This window comes from Anastrepha obliqua, chromosome 6 (genome assembly GCF_027943255.1).
Source record: "Anastrepha obliqua isolate idAnaObli1 chromosome 6, idAnaObli1_1.0, whole genome shotgun sequence".
NCBI lineage: Eukaryota > Metazoa > Arthropoda > Insecta > Diptera > Tephritidae > Anastrepha > Anastrepha obliqua.
This window is the reverse complement of record NC_072897.1, coordinates 7,915,743-7,935,140: the sequence shown is the minus strand read 5'-3', so window position 1 is coordinate 7,935,140 and position 19,398 is coordinate 7,915,743. Positions and strand designations below refer to the sequence as shown.

Below are 19,398 nucleotides of genomic sequence, written 5' to 3'. Positions count from 1 at the left end.
CTTCGATTAAGTGGCTGCTGACTAAGTTCTATAATCTTGTACACCTCAATGCACTCAACGCATTATGCATTTACACTGCAAACAGTAACTATGAATCTGTCAAAAGGCGTGATTTTCTCATAGACTTATCCTTGCCTTGGATGAAACCACTGGCTCACCAAAGATTAACACTTACCACGCTACCTAGAACACTGACATTTAAAATAAAAGACTTCTTGGATCTTCTTATGAACACAAATGAACTACATTTAGTAAAAATTCATGTATATTAATTGGGGCAAAGTCTAACAAATTATAAACAGAAGAAGAAATAATGTACCACACATCTACAAAAAAATGCTTATTCTTTCCGAAAATTATAAAAAAGTGCGAACAAGCTGGTTAACTATTTTTTTTTTAAGAATTGATTTGTAAATCATTATATAACCATAAAGCTCATAAAGATATGGAAAGTTGAAGGTGGTTTTGTATACAGCAAGGCCCAAAGTTCACAAGTTTGAGATACATTTTTTGCAGATTGGATCTGTGCACCCTAAGCAGACTGGATTCTTGCAATAAACGCATAGGTATTTGGTCATTCTGCGTTTGTTGCTAGGACATATATGGCAAATCTTACGTTTTTGGAGAATAAGATTTGTTTCATCATTAGTTGGTTGTTCTTCTGGAACTCTAAGTATCCTTCTAATCATGGCTCATATTTCACGTGGTATATTCATCATTGTTAAGCGCCTTTCATATGATCTTCCACCAATTGCATAGCTAGCTGTTTTCCAAAAACCTTTTTTTCTTTTATTATTGGATTGTTTTTTTAACACTGATGTAGAATATAAGAATTTACCACAGAAATATCCAAGACACGGAAAAAGATTGTCAATGGCCACCTTCGACTACGACGACTGGATGTACTTTTTGAACACTTTTCGTCAATGGAATCAACTCCTCCTTTATTTTCGTTGTAAAAGGTGATTATTTCTGGTTTATTAGTTACTTGGTCAGTGTATTCTCTGTCGTGCATGGAAGATATCAGAATTGTGGCTTTTCCAACTTTTCCAACGTGGGAAATTATTGTGCATTCCTCCCTAAATCCATAGAATGTGGATCCAGCAGCTCTTTTGCGATTGGGTAGGAAGGTCTGTGGTATTTCGGGTTTATTTTTTTTTTTAGGGTGCCTACATACGTTAAATTTTTCTTTTGAAGGACGTCCACTAACTGTATTGAAGAATACCAGTTATCAGCTGTTATGTTGCGATTGCTGTTGAAGAGCGGCGTTGCTAGGCGTAATATTGCTTGCGTAGGTTTTAAAAGTTTCTTATCTTCGTCACTGAGACCAGAACCATCCGAGTCCTTTCCGCAATAGATATAAGCATTATAAAGATAGCTGTTTCTCGCGTCTGTTAAGCACTGAATTTTAAGGCCATATGTTGCTGGCTTGTTTGGCATGTACATCTTAAAGCGGCATCTCCCACGGAAACTCACCGGCATTTCGTCTACAGTAGCAGATTGCCCTAATCCATATAAACTTTAGCAATTCTCTATAAAACTGTTAAACACGAAGGATATAGCTGCAGCAGGGTCATCCTTTTTGCTTTCTTTTCTATCTTCTCGATTATCAAATCTTATCGCAGCCAAAAGGACAACAAATCTTTTCTTACTGAGAACTGCTCTGAATATGTCCCTTCCAGTTCCATCTGTTGCAAATAGACAGTCTAGAATACTGCCGTGTTCACGAGAAGTCCAAAAAAAGCTTTCAACTCAGTTATATCTGTTTCCCTTAGGTGGTGTTTTGAAACAGCAGAATATTTTTCACTCATCGAATTTAGCTTTTTGTTAGTGCACTGCATAATATGTTCCAATATATTGTCACTAAAAAGTAAGCCCCAAATAGCTAGCGGATATGCAGACTCACCAAGCATCCTTGCCTTTGCTTTCAGTATGGGAACTTTTATCACAATGTTATGTTTTCGGACTTTAGATGATGGACGAACTTCTGAAGTACACCACCTATACCGACTTTTGCCATATATATATTTCATTCACTTTCCGTTGAGTCCACTTCATCACTGTCATTGTCCTCCTCACATTCAGATAATTCCGAGTTAGTGTCATGCTCTGACTCAAAATTATAGTCGTCCGACACATAGTCTATATCACTACCACTATCAGTGTCTTCGTTATTCCACTTAGAGAGAATTTCTTCATAATCACAATCGCCCAAACGCACCCGTTTAGATGGCCCAGCCATAACTCACTATATTTGAAATACGCACTAAAGTAACGTAAAGGGTCCGGCGTAGTCTGACAGACTACCGCGCAAATATAATCGTTCCTAACAAAATCGACAGAAATGTGACTATTTTTTAATGACCAATAGGGGAAGCAATAGGCGGAGCGACCCGTATGTAGGTGGTTCCGGTACCAAATAAACAGGATTTGTTTATATGACGTAGTCTCTCAGACGACGCCGGACCAGTTAAGGGTTAAAATGGATTACATATGTAGACCGCGCGACCAATTACGTCAGTTTCAGGGGCGCGACTACTGTAGGGTTAAATAGCAGTTGAATAAAATTCGTTTGTACGAATGAAGAAAGAATGTTAACGCTGTAGGCTAGCTACAGGCACTTTATCATAAAAAACAAATACATATGCTAAGTTCAATAGTGACTTAGAAAGAGCAAACTATCAAAAAATATATACATATATTATGTCTGTCTGTCTGGTGCTTTGTTGAATTCGCTTCAACTGAATCAAAATCCTCTATAGAAAACACTCCATTTCCAGGCACACAGGAAGATGGCATATGCAAATTTGAATTTGTGAATTTATATACATATGCGCATGTACATATATATGCTGTGTGTATGTACATTTTACGGTAAAACTTCTCAAGAAATCCAGCGCGCATAGGCGCAGCGCACATTCATAGGCACAGCATTGTATGTACAGTAACCTTGAAATGTGTACAGGCACCTTGAAATACTCTGATTTCAGAGTAAGTTTCTAACTTTGTAGATATATGCATATGTTTTGTGCACTGTTTATCAATTGAAGAACTACATACGTAAAGTAATATACTAATTAACTATTTACCTACTGTCAGATAACATAAAATAAGTGTTTCGAAATTTACTTCTAGTATTGAAATGTCCGACATAGAATTTTTTTATAAGCTACTTATGTTGTTTCTGCAAGTTACTGTATGCTCATGCACGCACTTGACGCACAGCAGCTGCGGTTGTCGAGCATTTAGAAGACATATTTGCATACATATATACGAGCCGCAGGCACTCGACAAAAATTCAAGATTTATCAAATATTGGCAAATAATTCTTCGCGAAATATTCCAATATTGACTATTTTCGAATGGTCGAGAAAATTGGCATATGGGTGGCTCGTTTTATGAATGAAAGAACTTTGCTCGTAGAAATATGAGCTCGAATTCATCAATGAATTTTCTGATGATGATTTTTTGTTGAAACTGTTCAGCGCCGCCGCGACTATTTTAGGCTGTTCAGCACCATGGCAACTAGAATGATGGCCGCTAGGCCTGCGGCTATGAATGCATTTTGTTCTTGTAGTCGATAGGCATAGACTTTTAGCTTTGAACGGCATACGCATTTACAGGAATAAAGTGTAAATGTATGTACATGCATTTGTATGTGTATATTAATAAGCATTGTTTTGCTGGAAGTTCAGAACACAAATATGTACGTGGCTATGCCATGATTCTATTGCCATAGCATATCATATGTATAAAAAATTCACATATTTAAAATTGCATATGCTATAAAGAAGTTTTTGATTTGATCATAGGCAAAACTCATAATATATGTTTTTTTTTTTGAAGTGAAAACTTCTTTAGAATCGTTGGGAGTGATTTGAGGAAAAGTGAAACGAAAAAGCGACCCTCTTGGCTACGAAGCGTTATATTATATGTTGATATAAACGTAGCGACGAACTAAATAAAAATAACTTTTATTTTTTCTTGTGATTCGAACCAAGGATTTTGGATCGGAAGCTCACATTGCTAGTCGCTCGGCTACCGCGCCATGCTGTCGTCGCTGGCCTGAAAGTTATTTAGTTACGAAGCGTTATATTATATGTTGATATAAATATTATATGTTGATATAAATAATTTTTGTGAGCGTGTAATTCTCAAAAGGTTTATTAGAAAATCTATTGACTAGGTAGTGTGGTATCTGTTCTTATCAGCTTAACATCTGATAGATCCTCCATCGGAGGACAACAAATGTTAAACGGATTTTTGGAAATGGGCGGAGTGTTTTAGGGACTTGCTCTCCACCTCTGCCACGGGTTGGCCCGGTATTGCAGTACCGCCGGGATTTCAGCGTTGAATAAATACAAGAAGAAATATACTAATACATTTAGCTTTGGTGGGAAGAGACATAAATTTTTATATGAATACAAGTAGACGAAAATGGAATTTTTTTTTTTTTTTGAAATTTGCATTGTAGGACATTTCTGATTATTTATTGAAAACAGTTTTTTGGTTTAGATACTGAAAGTCAGTTTAAGTGAATCGCTTTAAATATTTCGTACATTAATTTTTGTGAGCGTGTAATTCTCAAAAGGTTTATTAGAAAATCTATTGACTAGGTAGTGTGGTATCTGTTTTTATCAGCTTAACATCTGATAGATCCTCCATCGGAGGACAACAAATGTTAAACTGATTTTTGGAAATGGGCGGAGTGTTTTAGGGGCTTGCTCTCCACCTCTGCCACGGGTTGGCCCGGTATTGCAGTACCCCCGGGATTTCGGCCTTGAATAAATACAAGAAGAAATATACAAATACATTTAGCTTTGGTGGGAAGAGACATAAATTTTTATATGAATACAAGTAGACGAAAATGGAAGAAATTTGTAAGTCTGTTTCTTCGGTCCGTTTGGGTATTTTTTTTTGACAACATCGAAACCAAAGCATTTGTATCATATTTTATCTATCATAAGCCACTCGTACATTTGTTGAAATTGAAAACATTGAGGATGAATAATGATAAAATGAAGAAAATAAAATATGAACTTTATAGCAATATTATAATGAACCTATAATTATCCCGCTCCTAATGCTGCTTTCGTCTTATTCTCTCTCAGTTTGTTTTACGGAAGGTTTCACTTCTATCGAGTCTAACCGTTAGACTGGTTTTTTTTTTTTTATGGAGGTGGCAAAAAGCATTGAAAGCCGAATAGTGTGAGACTTGTCTTTCGACTCAGCCACTAAAAACCCCACCCCAGCTCCGTTTCCCTCCCGCGGGACGACCGTTAGGTAATACTTCACGGGAGGGGGAGCGGCCTATTGCCTCTTCATGATAATCTGCGCTGATGTTCAGCACTTCGCAGTTTGGTATTTACTTCTCCTTAAGTATTAATTCTGGGAGGGGAGCGGCCTATTGCCTATACTTGAAAATCTGCGCTGCTGTTCAGCGTGACGCAGTTGGTGATTCCTAATACCGTTAAATATTATTAGGTACTACTTCACGGGAGGGGGTGTGTCCTATTGCCTCTACGTAAGAATCCTTGCCATGTTACTGACAGCGGACCAATGTTCTTCTGAGTCAAGCATGATATCTACTAGGTTGCTAACCATTATTGGCTTCCCCACCCTATCACTCAATTCTACTCTTTCCAGCTCGAAACGGGGGCAGACAAAGAAAACATGTTCTGCATCTTCAACTAGACAGTCGCAAAAGGTGTCAGTACGGGTCATCTTCGTGCTTAAATCTATGCAGACAAGCCTTAAAGCATCCATGCCCACTAAGTACTTGGGTCAGGTAGAAATCTATCTGACCATGCTTTCGATTTATCCATCTTGTGATATTCGGGATCAATCGATATGTCCATCGTCCGTTCATGGAGTTCTTCCATTCCTCCTGCCAAGTACGGATGCTTCGCTCCCGTTCAGTCCTTTGGTTAGTCAGCTGTGGATCCGCTCGATGTTTTTTCATTTCGGCGAATTCTAGTGCAGTCAGCTTAACTGGTAGCATACCCGCGAGGACTAATACAGCATCTTCCGATACTGTGCGGAATGCACAGCACACCCTGAGGGCACATAACCGGTATACCGATTTAATGCCTTTCATGTATGTGCTGCAGTTAGTTGCTTCGACCCAGGCTGGTACCGCATATAGCAAGATAGACGATACCACACTGCTAAGCAACTTCCTAGAAGCCTGCTTAGGTCCTCTCGTATTCATCATAATACGTGTCAATGCGGTTACAGCCTTCACTGCTTTATCGCTGGCGTATGATAGGTGCTGTTTAAAGCTCAACCTGTGGTCAATCATTACCCCAAGGTATTTGATGTATAACTTAGACTCTAGGGCGTGGTCTCCTACTCTGAGATTTGCTGTTTCGACTATTTTCCTGCTACTGATGAGAACTGCCTCTGTTTTATGGTTTGCAAGGCTTAAACCACTATTGCGCAGCCAATCTTTTGTGATTTCGACCGCTTGGTTGCAAATCGCTTCGGCCTGGTTTAGGAATTTAGCATCGACTACGATTGCAAAGTCATCAGCAAACCCTATGATTTGGGATCCTGGAGGTAGTTGGAGACGCAAAATTCCATCGTACATTATATTCCAGAGGAGTGGGCCCAACACTGACCCCTGTGGTACTCCTCCGGTTACTCTGTACCTTTTCATTCCTTCGTCGGTTTTGTATTGCAGCACTCTGTTAGTGAAGTAGCTTGCAACAATTTTCCGAATGTAGGCTGGGACTCGGAAATTCTCCAGCGCATTTAGGATTTTGCCCCAGTTTGCTGTATTAAATGCATTTTTTACATCTAACGTTGTGACTAGGCAATACTCTTTATCTCCGTAGAGCCAGCGTGAACCTTCAATCGCTTTGTGAGCAATGCGCTTAACCGCTATAACAGCATCTGTGGTAGAGCGTGTTTTACGGAAGCCATATTGGTGCGGCGATAACCCTCCGGCACTATCGATGGAAGATTCCAGGCGATTTACAATTAGCCTCTTTAATATTTTCCCTGCCGTGTCCAGTAAGCATAGTGGGCGGTAGCCTGAGGGATCTTCCGCCGGCTTAGACCCTTTTGGTATTAGCACTAGCTTTTGCAGTTTCCACTCTTTCGGGAATGTGCATTGTTCTAGGCAGGAGTTGTAAACATCCACAAAGATTTCTGAATGCTTTTGGATTGCCAACTTAAGAGCTTCATTCGGGATCGCATCGGGCCCGGGTGCCTTATTGCCTTTGATCTGTTTGCAAATGTGCAAAATTTCGTCCGCGTTGGCCAGGCATCGATTTCCATCGTCTTACATACAGCTGGCAGCATTGGCTGCGATGCCTTGCTGTTGGGGGAACAATGTTTTGACCACGTTGCGCAGAATAACAGGGCACGTCGTGGGCAGCGGTTTGAAAGCTTTTGTTTTTTTCATCACCAGCTGTTATGCAAATCCCTATGGATTGCTGTCAGCATCCTCGCATAGTTTTTGAAAGCACTGGCGTTTGCTGCTATTAATTGCATTTTTTAGTGTTTTCCTTTTTTGTTTAAATAGGAGTCTGTTCCTTTCAAAGCTGGTCGTACCTCTCGACCGCTGATATGTTCTTCTTGCTCTATTGCATTCTTCACGAGCTGCAGAGATTTCTTCCGTCCACCAGTAAACGGGCTCTCTGTGGTTTTTATTAGGCCTTGTTTTACTCATAACTGCATCACATGCTTTAGTGAGTTGCCTCATGACTTGGTTAGTTTTTTCAGCCGCATTTCCAGTAGGTGTAAAATTTTCCATCATTATCTCGAACACTTCCGGGTCCAAAGTTCCAACCCGGTACCTGACCTCGTGCGAGTTAGATGGCTTCGGCCTATCATGTTTGCCTATAACGCAAAGTATTGCAAAGTGATCGCTACCAGTGTAATACTGGCTAAGGGACCATCTCGTACTACTCACGAGGCTAGAGCTAATAAATGTCAGGTCGATTATTGACCCTTTCCCTGCTCTTTGGAATGTTTGCTGGTTCCCGGTATTCATAAGCGCTATGTCAAGCATAGCGAACGCTTCTAAAAGGGCTTTGCCTCTAGGGGTGGTTCGAGGGCATCCCCAGTTCACTGCCCAAGCGTTAAAGTCGCCTGCTACAATGACCGGACTATGATCTTTAATGTCTTGTGCAAGTTCTTCCAGTGCGTGTATGGCTTCCGCTAGGGTTAAGTTAGGTGGAAGATAGCAGCTGTAAACAAACAGCTTACCAACACGGGCTCGCACATAGCCACGAGTTGCGTTTATATTTGTCATTCGTGACCTAATCATTCCACAATTCCATATAGCTGATTTGCCTGTTGTGTCGGATACCCAATCATTCCCATTTCCGTATTTATAGGGTTGCAATATCTATTTTGTGCTCTCGTACAGACTGTTCGAGAAGGCTTTGAGCCTTCTCGCAGTGGTTTAAATTCAGTTGGAGAAACTTCATTTATGACGCATTTCTTTGAGTGCTCTTTGATATAAAGGGCACTTGTTGCTAGTCATCGCGTGTGCGGTGTCGCTTATTTGTTTCTTTTTGCAAATTAAGCAACTTGCTGTTTGGGTACAACTCTTCGCCTGGTGATCTTTACTGCCGAATTTAAAGCAGGACTTGGTGAAGTCGTCCGTACTTGAAGCACCTTTTCGGGTCAAGTTTTTCTCTAATACGGCAGATAACTAGGCCAATCCGTATTTTTCCTGCTGCTGTAAGCTTAGTGGCGATCTCTGGTGTAACTTTAAGGGTCGCCGTTTGCGTCCCACCATAAGCTTTTCGCAAGTTGGCAACTGCAGACAAGGGCACATTTAGTTCCTTGAATTGGCTAGTTATAGCTTCATGGACTTCGTCTTTCGTCGTGATTTCGTCAAGATCACGAATTTCGATTTGGCGTAGTTCAGTTAGTGTCCTTACTTCAACTACATCTCCTAAGGCAGCTTTAACTGCTTCGTTGATCTTCAGAGTGTTTGGATCAGATGATCGCTCAAGCACCAGTAGCAAGTCCCCTTTTGCAGTTTTCTTAACACCATATACTTTAGAGTTAAGCTCCTGCAAACATGGCTCTGTTTTCACTCGTTTCAGAATGTCAGCGTATGAGACATTGCCAACGCTTTTCACAACGATCGCGTCTTTACGGAGCGGTCTCTGTCGCCTGCGATTTCCCCTCGTGTTTGCTTCGTCTCTTTGATTCTCGTCTATTTTTGGGCTTTTATTGTTGTTTTCTTTACGGTTTTTCTTGTTTATTATCGTGTTCCATCCTTCGGAGCTGGTTTGCTCTTTTGTTGATACCGGCGTTGCCTTCAGTGTTCCATCGCGGTCACTTTTGCTCTTTTTTGCCGGGCTTTTCCGTGCAGCGACTGTGTCTATACATCTCTTTGGCGTACCATCCGTGACGCGCTTTATGAGAGGCGATGTTTGCGTGCATTCATTTTTTGCTTCGAGTACAACACTTTTGGTCCCTTTTAAAATCCTTATTCTGGAAGTCAGAATCGACCTTTCTAACTTCTTATGGAGCTCAGAAATGCCTGAAACCAGATCACGCATTGGCTGGTTAATATTACGCTTCGGGAGTTCCATCATCTCCGTTAGCTCTTTAATTTTAGCACTGATGCTGCGGTTGAGTTCTTCTGTTGTTGTATGTATATGAATGTATGTATGTACGTACATAGGCTAGGGCATCATGTGTGCATACGCACATGCAAATACGTAGATGCATATGCAGAAGAGAATTGTTTTAGCATTTGTTAGGCAGGAATTTGATCATTAGGATATTTACTCCCTAATTTTTGCATGAAATATAAGGCGATGGCGTGAGGTAGGTCATGGTTGCTTCAGTACACACATATGCGTGTAACACTATATTTAATAAAGATGCAATTGAACTTAGTTGTCCTTAGTTGTACATACATATGTATGTATAATATTCCCTGTAATAACATGTAAATTGAAAAAAATTTCGTTTACCCAAGGCACAAATAAATGCATATTCAAATGTAAATATGATATGACGTGTGAGATAGGGCATGGTTCCTGCAGTGCGTATACACATATGTACATATGTATGTAACACTATAAGAATTGAAGATCCAATTGAACTTTGAGAGGTCGTTTTATAATGTTTTTTTTTTTTAAATAAATCAAAACAATAAATTTACTTTGATTTGAAATGTTGGTGCATATAATAAATTCAAATCATTTCTTCATTCATCAATCATTTAAGTTTGTTTGAAAATACACATTGAATAAATTTTCGTTAATCAAGAGAACCTACAAACGCACAAGTAAATACTTTGCAAAATGCCGTCGACCATTCGTCAATTTGATTTCCTACAGAAGCCAAAAACTGTGCACAGCCAATATACTAAAGCAGAGAATGTTAATAGAATGAGAAGGAGCAAATGTTAAATGATCTTTTTTCGAGTAATACTTTGTAGATTCATAGTAAGGGATTTTCAAATTCAACTTACCACACTAGTGGGGGATTGCAGATATTTACCACGCTAGTAGAGGAATTCAGATTTTTTCTGTGTTTACCACACTAATAAGGGATTTCATATGATTTTTCACCACACTAGTAAGGGACTCGACTTATTTCATGCCCACAGCGAATTTTTTTTTTACAATTCAAAGAAGGAAAGCTTGGTAAAATTTTTGAGTTTATTTTAATTATAATTGCTTTAAAATAGTGTTTTTTTCTGTATTTGATAAATGGAAATTTCTTTTCGGTATTAAATATTTCATACTGGATATGACCTGATTTTGTAAATCAATCAAAAAGAAAATATGTACATATAAACATGCATATATTTAATCTCTTTCATCAAATCCAAATTATATTGATGAGGGTGATGTTGACTGTTTTCTTCGATTGCCACGGCATAGTGCACCATGAGTACCTTCCATCGGGCCAGACAGTCAATAAAGAATATTATGTATCCGTTTTGAAGCCTTTGCGAGATGCTGTATGTTGCACACGGCCGGAAATGTGAGCAAACAATTCTTCAATTTTGCGTGATGATAACGCGCCATCGCACCGATCAAAGAGATCAAGAGAATGCGACGAAGGAGCTGAAGGCCATCCCTTTGTCGGCCTACCAGGGGTGTACGGAGGACTAGGTTAAACGTTGGCACATGTGTGTTGCTTCAGACGGGTCATATTTTGAAGGAGATACAAAAATTTGCCTGAAATTGAACTCTGTTTTGTTTTATTTAAACATTCCCGATACTTTTTGATCATAGGGTACACATAGGTATGCGGCTTTGCTGACAGAAAAATGTGACTCGCTGGAAGTGTTCATGAAATCTAACTTGCATTCAACTCGCGACTGTCGAACAGTTAGAAGACATATTTACATACATATACCCGTGTGGAGTTGCCTGATCTCCCATCAGGCGCGGTCTAGGTGGTGGATAGGGAAGCCCTGACATCACACTAGTGGCCTTCCCTGATGGGGTGGGTTCAACACTCGTGTGATGACTCAAAGTTGGCCTAGAATCAGGGTGCCATCCGCAAACCAAACTGGCTAGGGAGGAGTCCCGAACAAAAACCATCACTGGTAATGGAAAATACAGAGGATATTACTCCAGGTGGAATCCACCCAAGTGGCAATCCACCCGCTTCGGCGGCAGGGGCATGGATTCTGGAGGCCCCACCCATTACAAAAGTCTCTCAGCTCTATGAGCGAGAGCACATCCTGGAGAAATCCTCATGTGACTCTGCCGGCCCTTCTCCCTCTATGTCTCCCAAAAGACCTCGGTCAGCAGAAGTGACACCCACGGAAGCTACCAAATCCTCGGTGGGCACGGGCGCTCCCAAGTTGTCCCGCTCTCGAGGTAAGCGGAGAAGGACGGTGGCTGAAAGCAGCACACCTCCCTGCCCTGCGGTTGCCGCCAATGGCCGAGCCACGAAACCCCAAGATACGAGCGCGGTCTTGGCGCCAGTCAATGTGGCGGGAAAAGATTCTGCTGAGCCACGTCCCTATCGGCGGCCGACAAAACGTCCAGCACAGCTGTCTGCCCGGCGAAGTCTTCGTCAGTGGAGGATCGGGAGCTGGACCTTCGCCCAAGCACATCCAAGGGTGCGGTGAAGCCATCCTATAGCGAGAAGGCTGCTGGCCCACGACCTGTGACTGTGATTGGAAAACTGGGGCCTGACCATCAGCTGACGAATGCAGAAATCAAATACTGCAAAAGTCAGCTGATGCGTCAGGTTATTGCCTCCGGTCCTGACCACTCGCTTCACAGTCTATAGCGAGGAGAATGTACCCCTCAGGAAGGCCATCTGCTGGATTCCGGATCCAGACCTGTCTACGGCGGATGTCCTATCCTTTCTACGTGCTCAGAATCCGGGCATCAACACGAGTCCTCTCGTACACCAAGAGCAAAAACCGGGAAGGAAAGGAAGGGGCTGCTCTTGTGGTGAGAGTAGATGAGGCCTGTGTTGATGCTATGGGCTCACGGTACGGGAACCGTCTGAGTCTCTTTGGGATTGGCTCGGACGGTTCCTGTAGCTACCGTCCCTTGACGGTGACGCAGATTAACTTGCAGCATTCCAAAGCCGCTACTGCACTACTAAGTAGAAGGCTTCCCCAGCTGCACACATTACCCCACATAACAGCAGTGCAAGAGCCCTGGGTCTTTAGGGGCCGTCTCTGTGGCTTAAGTGCGCTGAAAGGGGCCCCATTACTATATGACAGGAGTTCGAGTAGACCTAGGACCGGTCTTATAGCATCATCCCATCTCACTGTGAGTGGTCTTGAGCAATTATGTTGCCAAGACCTGGTAGCGGCTGTTGTGTGTTACAGAGGTAGATGCGGATGGTCGAAGTTTGTGATTGCATCTGCTTATTTTCCTTACGATGCTCTGGAAGGGCCACCACTCGGGAAGGCCACTAGTCTCGTGAGGTTCTGTGAGCGGCGCAACCTGGGTCTCATCCTATGTTGCGATGCTAATGCCCAGCATACAATCTGGGGCAGCAGCAAGTGCAATGGACGGGGCTCTCAACCATTCGAATTTATCGCGTCCTCTTGCCTAGACATACATAACAAGGACTCACAGCCAACGTTTGTAACAGCTAGAAGGCAGGAGGTGATTGATCTAACCCTATCAAACTCTAAACTTGGGTGGTCAATCAAGAACTGGAGAGTCCTTGCCGAAGATTCGTGCTCGGACCACAGGTACATTGAGTTTCAGTGTGGCGAGGAGGCACAAATGCCATTGCTCTCTAGAAACCCCAGAAAAACAGACTGGCAGAAGTTTAGGGAGGCATTGTGGGACCTTGACGTTACGCCACCAAGACTTCGAAAAGAACAGGCCATTGAGGCGGCTGTTGAGAAACTCAACGCTGCCCTAACCGAATGCTTTGAGTCAGCCTGCCCAATTCGACCTCTCCCTAATCGGACTTCCGTTCCTTGGTGAAACCGAGAGCTCCAGATGTTGAGGCGTGAGTCGAGAAAACTTCTAAACCGGGCCCTCAAGACTAACCTTGCAGAGGACTGGGAGCGATACCGTGATGTTCAGAAGAACTACAAGAGGCTTATTCGGGTATCGAAAAGAGCCTCATATAGGGAATTCTGCAGCGGTATTGAATCTCTGAGTGACACGGCGAAATTGGTAAGGATCCTGAAAAGGGACCCAACTGCAAAGCTGGGTTCACTTAGGAAATCTGATGGCTCCTTCACGGAGCGGCAAAGTGAGACACTCAGCTTGCTGATGGAATCTCACTTTCCTGGTAATCAGATAAATGTCAACCGGCAACAGCACTTATTGACAGAGGCAGTTGTCAGAGCTGTTACACCTTTTCGGCATGACTGGTTCGTTGCCAGATCTGTGATGAATGAAGCCGCCATTCGATTTGCCATCAAATCATGCCCCTTCACTCCATGCCATCAAGAGTCGCACTTGAAAAGAGATACAGTGTAGTGCTATCAGAGGCTCAGCTGTGGGAAGACTCAGAAAATGAGCCCGGCAAACACTGTTTTCGCATTTTTACGGATGGCTCCAGGACCGAGCATGGCTCCGGCTCTGGGGTCTACGTGGAATCCAGCGGGACAAAACTGCACTTTGCTCTTGGAATGCATGCATCTGTGTTTCAAGCGGAGGTGTATGCGGTTGAAGAAGCAATGAACTTTGTTGTGGAAAAACGATGGAGAGGCAGATCTATTTGTGTCTGCAGTGACAGCCAAGCTGCGCTTATGGCCTTAGACAGCCCTCCAACCACATCAGGGGTAGTCAAGTCCTGTAAATCCAGGCTGAACTATGTCGGTAGACATAATAGCCTGATGCTAATATGGGTCCCGGGACACGTGGGTAACGAGACCTCTGACTCCTTAGCTAAGATGGGCTCTGAGGCCAACTTTTTTGGCCCAGAGCCTGTTTTGCCACTCCCTTCTGCGGCCGTCACAGCCACGGTTAGCAAATGGGTAACTACCACCCACATGCGGTCTTGGCAGGCTGAGAGAGGCTGCAGATGAACTAAACTGATGTTCTCTGTCATGTCCGATTGACAGTCGCAAGTCCTCCTGTTGTTAATCAGACGGACGGTTAGACTGATGACTGCCCCGCCCTCGCTCGAATCAGGTTTGAGGTCTTTGGCACTGATGTGTTAAGAAGCGGCCTTCTTGGCTCCCTGGCACCACAAGATCTACTCAGATTTCTTCGGAGATTGGGTAGATTTAAAGAAAATTAAACGGGAATCCCAGTGTAGTACAATGGACTTAATTAATGTCTGAGTGCTGCACTTACTAGTTGTCCCGACCAAAAAAACAAAAAAAAAGATAAAAATACATACATATAAAGGTGCTTACATACAAACGGAGCCGCAGCCACTCGATATGAAAAAAAATCTATTGTTTATTTATTAAAGATTTATCAAATATTGGCAAATAATTCCACGCGAAATATTCCAATATTGACTATTTTCGGATGGTCGAGAAAATTGCAAATGGGCGGCTCGTTTTATGAATGAAAGTATTTTGCTCTTAGAAATATTATATGAGCTCGAACTTATGAATGAATTTACTTTCGTTGTGATATGCAATATTTGGGACTGTCCAGCGTCGTCGCGACTAAAAGAATCGTGGCCGCTGCGACTGCGTATACGAATGTATTTTATTTTTGTAGTCGCTACGCTTAGATTTTGGCCTTGAACGACATACTAATGTTGCGCATGTGTTTTTGTTGTGTTCTACACATTTTGGAATGCGTGGTGCTAAAGCGACCTTCGCGTTGCGTTTGCTGCTGCTTTTGCGTCTATCAAGTTATTTTGTTTTTGTAAGGGCAATATTCGGAATATCGAGATTTGTTTGGGCATACATGCATATGTACATATGTATGGAAGGAAGATGATGTTCTTGCGCTTGTGCATTATTGTTTTTCATATACAAATACAGTCCTGTGCAAAAAAAACCGGACAGTCTGAAACTTTGAAGTAGTATGGATTTTATCAAATATGTTTGAATGTGGTTATATTCCATTGTATTTTAATACAAAAGTATGAAATAAAACCAATAAATTTCGTACGTGTTTTTAATATTTTCATACTTTATTTGTTTTAGCATAGTCAATAACGAATGTTTTATTATTAGTTTATCCTTATTATATAATCGTACAGCTAATTAATTCAAAACAAAATTAATTATTTCATTATAAATTTTATAATTTGAAGTTTTAATACTTGGTCGCACCGCCTTTTGCCTTAATTACCGCTTTAATACGTCTCGGCATTGATGTAACCAGGGTTTGCAACAATTCCTCCGAAATATCGTTGTGCCAAGTGTCCATTATAATGTTATCCAGGTCAGTTTTGTGCTTCGGCTTTTTTTCAGCTGCCTGCTTCTTTACAATGGCCCAGAGGTTCTCAATTGGGTTTAGGTCGGGACTGTTACCCGGCCATTTCAATTGGACAATTCCGTTTTTTTCCATAAATTCTTTTACCTGCAACAAATAAGGAATAAATCATTGGTTTTTTGATTCGACATTTAAACAAAACACTCGGGAGATTTAACAAAAATCATAACTTACTTTGTGAGATCGGTGGCATGGCGCAGAATCATCCTGAAATATAACGTCCGTTCTTAGAGAATACTGCTCCTCAATGACAGGTATTAAATGCCTATTTAAAATTGAAATGTAAGCATCTCCGTTCACCCGACCATCAATAAGAGTCAGTGCTTTCGTTCCGTCATAGCTGAAGCAGCCCCATACCATTCTACCAACTGACTGTCTTACAGTAGGCAGTATGCATCCAGTTTTATATCTTTCGCCAGATCTGCGCCTCACATGGTGGATACCATCCGATCCAAAGAGGTTAAACTTGGATTCATCCGAAAAAATCACATTCTTCCAGTGCTCGACAGTTCAGTTTTCATGAGTTTTGGCCCATCGGTATAGTTTTTGATGCATTTTTTCGTTCAAAAACGGCTTTTTTGCGGGATGTCTTCCTACAAAACCGCCATTTATCAATCTCCTACGCACAGTAGATGAATCTATTTTGACGCCAGTTGCATCCAAGAACTCCTTCCTGATGTCTGCCGAACATTTGAAACGGTCCTGGATACACATCCGCTTAATCATCCGGTCTTCAGCAGGCGACGTATTTTTTTGTCGCCCAGATCCTTTCTTTCGCTCCGTTGAAGCCGTTTCTGCAAATTTCTTTAAAAAATCGGCAACAGATGATTTGCTGAAGCCTACTTTAGCAGAAATTTGACGTACGGACAATTTTTGCTGTGATAGTGCAATAATTTGCCTCGTAACGACATATTGGCATATTTTTGATATTAACACTTGCCACGTATCAACTATTTCACTTATTGGTTAAATTATGATACAAATTAATTCAAAACTGTTCTATTTATATACAAAAAAAAAGCTACTTACCGCCAAGAAGCTTTATAATCAAGCCATAGAAATTTAAATAGGGTAAATTAGCTGTCCGGTTTTTTTTGCACAGGACTGTACATACATACATACATATGTATGTAAATGATGTCGAATACATAAACTATAAATTGACATACAATATAAAATAAGTGTTGATTGATCTTAAACCCTTTTTTTATGAATGCAGAATGCTCCGATTGACATGTACATACATATTATATTGTCATATCCCATCATTTATGTACATACCTATATGCATACTATATAGTATACGTTCCTTTATGTATTTATGTAATGGAAAACTTCATGAATTACTTTCAGAACTTATTCGCGTCGCGCGCATGCACAAAACCTTGGTTCACAACTCAGTCGCAGGAATAAACGCACTGCGTATTTATCCTCGCCACATGACTCGACATCAATTCCCGGCGCCATATTCATTTATTTTTTTGTTTTTTTTGTTTAATTTTTTTTTTTATGTAATCGAAAAAAAATTGTGTAATAAATTTTATGTATGCGCTTATCATTTCAAAAGTAACAAAATAGTAAAAAATTAGCAGTGGCAGAAATAAATATGTTAGACTCGATAACAATTCTCGGCGCCAAATTATTATTTTTTTATTTATTCTTTTATCAATGCAATCGAAAAAAAATTTGTGTAATACATTTTACGTTTTCGCTTATTATTTCAAAAATACGAAAATAGTAAAAATTTAATTGGTTTAATGTCGAGGTGAGAAATGTGTTGCGTGTTAAGGTGAAAGATGTGTGGTGTTTTCAATTTTTGTGTGGGCAAAACTCAGTGTGGTGTCTACAAAGCCGGTTTCTAAAAACTTTCAAATCTCAATTGTATTAAAAATGGTTAACAATAACATTTGCTCCTTCTCATTCCATTAACATTCTCTGACTAAAGAGAGAAATCGCTGTAAACAGCTCTGTTAAAAGTTTCACCACACCCCGGCGGTTGTTAGACCTCAGTTTTTGACAATTCACACTATTCGTAGCTCGTGAGACTTCTCTATACATTAACGTTCTCTTCTCATGCGCGCACTTGACACCCGGCAGCTAAAACAATCACAATTCGTTACGACTGCCGCCATTCTGTCGCGCATTTAGAAGCCATATTTACATACATATGGATATGCATACATATGCACATATATACGAAGATGCCTTCACTTGGCACAACAAAAATTGACAGTTCCCCAAATATTTTTGTATTCCTCAAGAAAAATAGGCTTATTTATGCACAGCTCAGGCTCGTGTGGGAAGATGTGGTGGGCTCGTTTTTTGAATGATCAAGCCTCGCTTTGAGAATTATGCGCTTGCGTTTATAAATTAAATAGTTTTTGTTGTATTAAAGAACGTTTTGAATACTGCTTCTGCGCCTATGAATTTGTTTTAAGATCCTCTAATACCTAGTTGGAACATAGAACGATTAATGGTAATGTGTGGTAGGTATAAAATTATCTACTTTATTGTGACATATGTAAATATTTAAATAATTTTTATTTTATTTTATTTATTTATTTATAAAAAGAGAAATAATTATAAATAATTGATGCACTTAAATCTAAAGCACTGACTGCCAGGGCCGTCGGCTAGATAAAAAAAAAATAGTATACTTAAGTAATAATATTTAGTACAGAAAGATGTATTAATGTGTCTATTTATAACTGATGTAAGAATATTTGGTTACATTATTTTACATAGAGATACAAAGTGTGATAAAATATTAACGTTGGTAGGTAGGTGAAATGGCTGAAGTGCCACACTGGCACTCCCTAAGTAGCACTAAAGCGCCGTTTGGATACCATTATGAGACCTACAACAGGAAGATATCTACAGCCACCCAGAGCTGTTGATGTAATGGAGAAGAGTGATAGGACTTAGGTTGGCGCACTGCCCCAGGCTGTCGAAGAAAGAAGCACCCAGTGATCTTAATCGTCTAGCTGATAAGCCGGGATATTTACAAAGAAAGTGCTCAACAGTCTCCTTCTCTGAAAGGTTCCCACAGCTTCTGCAATGGTGGTTACATGGTAATCGTAGCTTTTCCGCGTGTGTGCCGATCGTCCAGTGACCGGTAAACACAACTACGAGTTTGGAAATTGAAAGGCGAGGAGTTAAAAGGACTTTCTGAGTCCTCCATACATTGTACTGGGACCAAAGGGTTTTCGAAATATCACAAGAGGAAATGGAGCTCCATCTTTTCTGCGCTTTTCTGTGATATAATTTGTGCAGTTCCCCTTTAACACCTGGCATGGGGGTGCCGATGACCGGGTAGGAGAGCTCTGAGGCCAATTCAGTCCCCTTCCTAACAAGCCCAATGTTGATTTATGTAAAATATTTCATAAAAAAATCCTACAAAAATCCAAAGTAGTCAATTCAAAATTGTACCATAGCATTAAATATTATACATTAGTGCGTATATACAAATGTATGCCTGAATATATATATATGGGGGTGAAGTGTACGTTGCTTCTTGGCGGAATGCACACAGAGGCGTATGGCAGTTGTGCCACTCCTGCACGAGGTG

At 40.9% G+C, this 19,398-nt stretch overlaps 1 protein-coding gene and 2 non-coding genes across 3 annotated transcripts in view; 2 read left to right on the top strand and 1 right to left on the bottom strand.

Moving 5' to 3' along the window:
- The window catches only part of LOC129249826 (putative uncharacterized protein DDB_G0282499), a 52,436-nt gene that overhangs the window by 23,784 nt on the left and 9,254 nt on the right, over positions 1–19,398 (bottom strand). The window lies entirely within an intron of this gene.
- LOC129250896 (U2 spliceosomal RNA) lies at positions 4,163–4,358 on the top strand. Its single transcript, XR_008582837.1, has one exon. It is a non-coding gene; the product is annotated as a U2 spliceosomal RNA (small nuclear RNA).
- Positions 4,593–4,788, top strand: LOC129251125 (U2 spliceosomal RNA). Its single transcript, XR_008582927.1, has one exon. It is a non-coding gene; the product is annotated as a U2 spliceosomal RNA (small nuclear RNA).